This window comes from Heptranchias perlo, chromosome 23 (genome assembly GCF_035084215.1).
Source record: "Heptranchias perlo isolate sHepPer1 chromosome 23, sHepPer1.hap1, whole genome shotgun sequence".
In the NCBI taxonomy this organism is placed as follows: Eukaryota; Metazoa; Chordata; class Chondrichthyes; order Hexanchiformes; family Hexanchidae; genus Heptranchias; species Heptranchias perlo.
Window position 1 is genome coordinate 11,446,985 of NC_090347.1, and position 8,959 is coordinate 11,455,943.

An 8,959-nucleotide genomic window follows, 5' to 3' on the forward strand; every position below is an offset into this window, starting at 1 on the left:
AGGGAAAAAGCTCCTTAGTATCCATCCTATCTGTGCCCCTCATAATTTTGTACACCTCAATCATGTCCCCCCTCAGCCTCCTCTGCTCCAAGGAAAACAAACCCAATCTTCCCAGTCTCTCTTCATAGCTGAAGCGCTCCAGCCCTGGTAACATCCTGGTGAATCTCCTCTGCACCCTCTCCAAAGCGATCATATCCTTCCTGTAGTGTGGCGACCAGAACTGCACACAGTACTCCAGCTGTGGCCTAACCAGTGTTTTATACAGCTCCATCATAACCTCCTTGCTCTTATATTCTATGCCTCGGCTAATAAAGGCAAGTATCCCATATGCCTTCTTTACCACCTTATCTACCTGTTCCGCCGCCTTCAGGGATCTGTGAACTTGCACACCAAGATCCCTCTGACTCTCTGTCTTGCCTAGGGTCCTCCCATTCATTGTGCATCACCTCGCACTTTTCCGGGTTAAATTCCATTTGCCACTGTTCCGCCCATCTGACCAACCCATCTATATCGTCCTGCAGACTGAGGCTATCCTCCTCGCTATTTACCACCCTACCAATTTTTGTATCATCAGCGAACTTACTGATCATACCTTTTACATTCATATCCAAGTCATTAATGTAGACCACAAACAGCAAGGGACCCAGCACCGATCCCTGTGGTACCCCACTGGCCACAGGCTTCCAGTCACAAAAACAACCTTCGACCATCACCCTCTGCCTTCTGCCACTAAGCCAGTTTTGTATCCAAAGTGCCAAGGCACCCTGGATTCCATGGGCTCGTACCTTCTTGACCAGTCTCCTGTGGGGGACTTTATCGAAGGCCTTACTGAAATCCATGTATACCACATCCACTGCGTTACCCTCATCCACACGCCTAGTCACCCCCTCAAAAAATTCAATCAAATTAGTCAGACATGATCTTCCCTTGACAAAGCCATGTTGACTATCCCTGATTAATCCTTGCTTCTCCAAGTGGAGACTAATTTTGTCCTTCAGAATTTTTTCCAATAATTTTCCTACCACTAATGTTAGGCTCACTGGCCTGTAGTTCCCCGGTTTTTCCCTACTCCCCTTCTTGAATAATGGTATTACATTAGCGGTTCTCCAGTCCTCTGGCACATCCCCTGTGGCCAGAGAGGTTCTGAATATATGTGTCAGAGCCCCCGCAATCTCCTCCTTTGCCTCACACAGTAGCCTGGGATACATTTCGTCCGGGCCTGGGGATTTATCCATTTTTAGGCCTGCTAAAACCGCCAATACCTCCTCCCGCTCGATGTTAATATGTTCGAGTATATCACAGTCCCCCTGCCGTATTTCTATGTCTACATCGTCCTTCTCCATAGTGAAAACAGATGCAAAAAATTCATTTAGAACCCTTCCTACATCTGCCGGTCAGACTGATGATGATCAGGTAAATTCCTCTGTGGATCCCCTGTGTTCTATCCTGAGACTCTGAAACCAGTGATGGATTTTCAGGGAAAGGAGTCACCTTCTGATCTGGTGACAATAACTGGCTGCTGCTTACCACAAAGCTGAAAAGGAGGTTTTAAGAAATACAGCAGCGCCAATAATACTTGAGTATCTGCACTTTTATTATAATAGCTGTGGCTCAGCTCATAGCACTCTCACCTCTGAGTCAGACGGTCATGGGTTCAAGTCCCACGCCAGACACTCGAGCACATAATCAAGGCTGACACTCCAGTGCAATACTGAGGGAGTGCTGCCGTTTTTCGGATGAGCTGTTAAGTCGAGGCGCCGTCTGCTCTCTCAGGTGGACACAAAAGATCCCACTGCACTATTTCGAAGAAGAGTAGGGGAGTTCTCCTGTCCTGGCCAATATTTATCCCTCAACAAATATCACTAAAACAAATTATCTGGTCATTTATCTCATTGCTGTTTGTGGGACGTTGCTGTGTGCAAATTGGCTGCTGCATTTCCCACATTACAACAGTGACGGCACTTCAAAAGTACTTCATTGACTGTGAAGTGATTTGGATTCGTTTTGTGGTCATAAAAGGTGCTATATAAATGCAAGTTCTTTTTTTCTTTAACAGAAATACTGGAACATGTTTAATACTTAATAACACACAGCTAATAGTACAACTACTTTTTTTCCCCTCTTCCAATTTTGTTTCTTTGTTAAGATACTGACTCATAACAGTTCCACAGTTGTTACCAACCATCTGTTACCTTGCTATATGTCCATTCTTCTACAGTGAGCTGAGTTAGTAAACAAGCCAACAGGCTATTTAACCACAAGTGACATTACAACCAAGCCAATCCTCTCCTCGCCCGATATTCACACACTGATACTTTCCCATATGAATAATTGGATAGCAATCAGGGGCATGAGCCAAGGTTGAATTCTTTCCTCTGTACGACCCAGGGTTCTTTGTTCAATTGTAGCGCCCCTACCGCCTATCAGGCTGAGATCAGCTAACTCGGCACAGACCAAGGACTGATCCATGTGGTTGAGCGGGCAGCTGAGCCATCAGTGAAGGTGGGAGTGGGGCCATTGCAAGAGGACTCAAAAGAAATGCTCATTGGAACGGTTTCTGTTCTCTGAACAATTTGAGCAGATCCCTGTGACACATGCATAAAAATGTCATGAGGATGAAGCCCGACTGTTGCATTACATTCTGTCTGGGTCAGCTGAGCCGTGAGAACTGTTTTGATTTGTGAAATTCAAAAATCCAAAACTGAAAAAAAGTTTAAAACAACCGATGCATTTTTCTCCATAGTTAGGTATACTAGAAGAAAAACAAACACCCACACAGACTCTTTCTTTCTCTTTCACACACACACATACTCTCTCTCACACACTCACTCTCGCACACAGACACTCTCTCACACAAACAGACACTCTCACACATATACAGACACTCTCTCTCACACACACACACTCTCACACACACACACTCTCGCACACAGACACTCTCTCACACAAACAGACACTCTCTCTCACACACACACATACTCTCACACACACACACTCTCGCACACAGACACTCTCTCTCACACACTCACTCTCACACAAACAGACACTCTCACACTTATACAGACACTCTCTCTCACACACACACACACTCTCACACACACACACTCTCGCACACAGACACTCTCACACATATACAGACACTCTCTCTCACACACACACACACTCTCGCACACACTCACTCTCACACATATACAGACACTCTCTCTCACACACACACACACTCTCGCACACACTCACTCTCACACATATACAGACACTCTCTCTCACACACACACACACTCTCACACACACACACTCTCGCACACAGACACTCTCACACATATACAGACACTCTCTCTCACACACACACATACTCTCTCTCACACACACACACTCTCGCACACACTCACTCTCACACATATACAGACACTCTCTCTCACACACACACATACTCTCTCTCACACACACACACTCTCGCACACACTCACTCTCACACATATACAGACACTCTCTCACACACACACATACTCTCTCTCGCACACACACTCTAGCACACAAACAGACACTCTCACACATATACAGACACTCTCTCTCACACACACACATACTCTCTCTCGCACACACACTCTAGCACACAAACAGACACTCTCACACATATACAGACACTCTCTCTCACACACACACATACTCTCTCTCGCACACACACTCTAGCACACAAACAGACACTCTCACACATATACAGACACTCTCTCTCATACACACACATACTCTCTCACATACACACTCTCGCACACAAACAAACACTCTCACACATACACAGACACTCTCTCTCTCACACACACACATACTCTCTCTCGCACACACACTCTAGCACACAAACAGACACTCACACATATACAGACAATCTCTCTCTCACACACACTCACCAAGACAATCACTCTCTCTCACACATTTTAATTTTAAATGCACATTTGTAAGAATCTGAAGATCATTTTATGGCAAGCTATTTAGTTCTGTACAAAGGGCAAATATAACAAGTGTCATAGTTGGTTCTTGATTATTATAACTATATAAATCATTTGATCCTGATGTTAATACAGTAAAGCACAATACGCATTGACTGGAATTCATGTCAATCATTTACTGGTAAGAACACCCAGAGGCCCCTTTTACTTGAAATATTTCCCCTGAAGGTTCCCTGCCAGTATTGTGTTCTACTTTGAGGTGTGATATGTGATTAATGTTTACAGATTCTATTTTAATAAACAGATTCCTGTGTAGGGATAAGCTCACAGTTGGAGGAAGCTAGCACCCAACAGCACCAACAGGAAAAAATGTAATATGTTTGTCACTTAAAAATAAATTCAATTATAGATTTTTTTGAATTGCCTGGGTGCATTTTACACATGAAAGCTTAAGGATAAGAACATTTTGGGGTGTAAGTTAATCTGGGCCCGTTCCTGGGCCCACACATGGTGCTGCACAAGCAGTGCGCGCCCCCCCAAACCAGGAGGCCCGAGGCCGGTCTGAAATTGGGCTTCAGGCCTCATTTACATTTTTTGCGCAAACTGACGGCCTCCACAGGCATCTTGCACCTTTGAAGATAATGTATGTCGCACCCCTTGCCTCACTGACAGCCACTCGAACGTAAGTCCCAGGAATGGGATTGCAGCGGGAAATGGGGGTGGGGGGGTGCGGGGGGTGCGGTGATGGGGGTGATCATGATAACTGTGGAGTCGGGGGAGCACTCCTGTTTCTCCTGGCTCCGCAGGAAGGTTTAAAAAAGCGGACCCTTAGTTGGCGGCTGAAGAATCCTGAGTGAGGCAGGCCCAACACCTGTTCTGCTCATTGCTAACCGATTTCTGTAAGGGAATTTAATGCAGGATTAGGCCTCTTATTTACATATGTATGGGACCTAATGCCTGTGTTTGGTGACCCCCCCCAGGGGCGCCTGAAAAATAGCCCGACCCAATTTTGGGTCAGACGTTTCTCAGGCATTCTTGGGCCACATGACGTTGGTCCCCAAAATTGGGCCTAGTTGCTCCTGTTTTATGCCTGTAAAATGGACGCAATGAGGTCTAATTTCTACCCCTTTAATGCCTTTGCCTAAGTATCTATATATATTAAAGGTCTTGCATATGCACACACTCCTGTCCAATGTCCTGTTGTCGAGATTTTTGGTCAATTTTATAGCAATATTTAACACTGAAATTGCCTATGAAAACATTTGAACTGGATATCCTGCATGTGAACAGCTGCCTGTAATTGGCCACTAGGTTTCAGTGGGAGCGAGTTTCTGAAATCTCCCAACACTGTCTCCATCTTGTGTGTGTGTATACATATATATATATATATATTTAAAAAATGAACATTCGTCTACTGACCATAGGCAACACCAAGAGCAATTTACTAATTCCTTTAAACATTCATCACAAGGTCATGGTTGTAAAATTATTAGTTTGACAAATTAGTCCATAAATCTGTCAGACCAGATTACCACATCGTACTGACGCCCACACTAGAGCAAATCAATACTGTAGATATTACAATACATTGTAATTCTAAATTTTGCGTCAAATCCACACCATAAGTCAAAGTACACGTACTGTGGAACCATATCACACCATCCTCGTCCTGATACCGTGGATTAACAGTGCTTGTAAATTCTTTGTAATAAAGGAAATGATTACCACTTGTTAATTATAGTATTGATGTCCCAAACAAAGGCACTCATCGGCAGTGCCTAGAATTAATGACTTTATACTCAAAGCTTAACACTTCCTATCTGAAAACCATTTGTTTTTGATACATTATATAGAAACCCTTTCGTGTGAAGAAATACTGGGGAGGGCGGCAGCTTTACAGTAGAAAGGATGACTGACTGAAATAGAAAGGATTAAAATAGAATGTCCGCAAATGCAAAATATTACTTTTAACCAACCTTATTCAAACCACAAATATGCAGCTGTTGTCCAGTGTTAGATACCTGTGGAGCTCAGTGCCAATATTCATTGTACCTCTTATTGCTGCCTTTTCACTCAAAGAACTTATGCAAAAAAAATTACCACAATGATAAATAGTCGGATGACAAAGTGCCTTTTGAGGGAATTAATTTAAATATTAAATTGCAGTCATCTTAAATATGTATTTTTAAACTTCCCTGATATTAACTTGCCTTTATTGAGTTTGCATTGTCTTGGAGCTCTGACTTCAGCCCAATCGATGAGCAGCAAATAACAGACGAATGAACCATGGTTTGCAGAGAGGTAGACTTTAATTTCTGGAGAATGGTCACTTTAGTGTCTTTCATACACCCATTGTTGGATTAATTTGAACATCCAAAGCAGTATTGACATGTTATTTCCACATTATAGGGTGGATTTTCCAGTCATGTCTCAGTTGTTGGATGAAAGTTGGGAATGGCTAATTGCTGGAGCAAATCTAGCCAAAGGTGCAATGAGCTGACTCCCTGCAACATTTCTGGGTCAACACTGCGTAAATATCCTGAGCTCCCTCTGCATCTTTAGCCTTATGGTGAGAGCTAGCTTGATGGGGTTGAGGAAAATCTGCCTAGAATGTAGCCCTTAAAAGGCTACGGCTCATATTTAAAGAAATGACTTGAAGGTAAGTTGCAACACTTCAGCCTTTTTCAAGAATTTAAATATTTGTCAGCCTTCACCGAGGCTATGGGGAGTGAAGTGAAAATGGTCAAAGATGGCACCACAAAATGTTGCCTGTCAATTTGTTCCACATATACTCTACACCAATGGCAAGCCCTCGGTGCAGGTCCAGGTATCTCTCTCAACTCACTGAAAGCAAAGTGATGGAATTTCAGGATATTTTAATGAGCCATTGCATCTTGCAATAGTCTCCTTGCACTTCCTATAAGTCAGCTGGAAGCTGCAGCTCGGTGGTTTTCTGCATTTGCAGAGACCTTATACCCTTAGGACTCACACAATTCTAAATCATTAGTTCTTGCAGCACTTTAGTTCCATTCCAAGCCACTCCAAAAGACAGTATGACCAACACACCACTCTTGAATAAACTATTTGGACACATAGGCCCTGAAAATCCATGTGCCATTGAACCTGGCATCAGTACTGGGGTCCTATCGCTGACGACGTCTGCCGCTAACCCTGCCAATGTTTACAGAGTCAGGGGAAGGACACCTCATTTAATGAAACTGGGCGGGTTTCATTACAGATGCAACTTGGGCACCCACCAATTGGGTTAGGCTGCACCATGTGGTGGCCTTGCTGGCCCCCTCCCCCAGAAAGAAGTGACACATACCCTGCGTATCCGCCTAATTCGGATCTTCTGTCAGGAGATCAGGAAGATAGGAACATCGGAATAGGAGTAGGCCATTCAACCCCTCGAGCCTGTTCCGCCATTCAGTTAGATCATGGCTGGTCTGTATCATAACGCCATTTACTTGGTTCCATAGCATTTAATGCCCTTACCTAACAAAAAATCTATCATCTCAGTTTTGAAATTTTCAATTGACCCCCCCCAGCCTCAACATCTTTTTGACAGAAGAGAGTTCCAGGTTTCCACTACCCTTTGTGTGAAGAAGTGCTTCCTGACATCTCCCCTGAACGGCCTAGCTCTAATTTTAAGGTTATTTCCCCCTTGTTCTGGACTCCCCCACCAGAGGAAATAGTTTCTCTCTCTCTACCCTATCAACCCCTTTAATCATCTTAAACACCTCAATTAGATCACCCCCTTAATCTGCTATACTCCAGTGAATACAGGCCGAGTCAATGCAACATGTCATCCTAATTTAACCCTTTTAGCCCCCATTGAATGATGCCAATGCATTCATCCATTTTACATGTTGCTCACCATGCCACTTGCGAGGAGTTTGTGGACTTACAATGGGAGCGTGTCAAGAGAGCTGTGGATTTTTGACCCCTCCCATAAGAGCACAATGATGGCAATAAATGGCCTGCTCTTTTAAAACACATCTCTTTGGAGCTGAGTTGTCTCCAAGATGATACATCTGGCAATCAGGGATTGAAACCTGATCAAGCCTCTTCAGTTAACCAATACCTGAACTAGGCAAGTCTCCAGTGTTCTAGAGCATTACTGATGGTTGACCAGAGATTACATTTTTTATATCAAAATATACTTTATTTCATAAAATTTAAGTTTACACACAGTTCACTGTAAATATCACCATTACAATTCAAAACAATGCAATACAGATCATATACACCACAATCCCATTGTCACCATTCAAAAGACAGTACAAATCTTTTAATACATGGAGTTGTTCAGCTGCCGAATCCAGAGAGAGCGCGGCCCTGCCGTTTCAGAGCGTACACCACACCCATGGCAGTGACTATCTTGCGCTTGGCGTGTTCAGTGTAGGTGACCACATCCCTGATCACATTCTCCAGGAAAACCATCAGCATCCCGTGGGTTTCCTCATGGATCAGACCCGAGATTGTCTTGACACCACCACGGCGAGCCAGGTGGCAGATGGCTAGTTTGGTGATGCCCTGGATGTTATCACGAAGCTCTTTACGGTGCCGCTGGCCCTGCCTTTGCCCAGTCCTTTGCCTCCTTTACCTCTGCCAGACATGATGATTCTTCACTCAAATCGTTGCAGATCTTTTAATACATGTTTTTTATTTCAAAATGTACTTTATTTCGTAGAATTTAAAGGTACACACAGTTCAAAGTAAATATCACAATTCCAAACCAGTACATTTCAAACCAAGAACACTACAGATCGTACACAAAATGATAATTCAAACACAGTATTTCTTATGACTCATGGTGTACAATGCAAGGTGGGGTTGCCCTTCCCTGTAAAGCCTTTGCGTAGGTTGCACCTTGCCTCAGGGCGTCCCGCAGCATGTACTCCTGCACCTTGGAGTGTGCCGGTCGGCAACACTCTGTCGTGGGCAGCTCCTTCAGCTGGAAGACCAGCATATTTTGGACGGACCAAAGGGCCTCCTTCACTGAGTTGATGGTC

At 44.0% G+C, this 8,959-nt stretch overlaps 1 pseudogene; it reads right to left on the reverse strand.

The window, feature by feature from the left end:
• Window positions 1-8,252: 8,252 nt before the first annotated feature.
• On the reverse strand, window positions 8,253-8,563 carry LOC137341366 (histone H4-like; annotated as a pseudogene).
• Window positions 8,564-8,959: the final 396 nt, after the last annotated feature.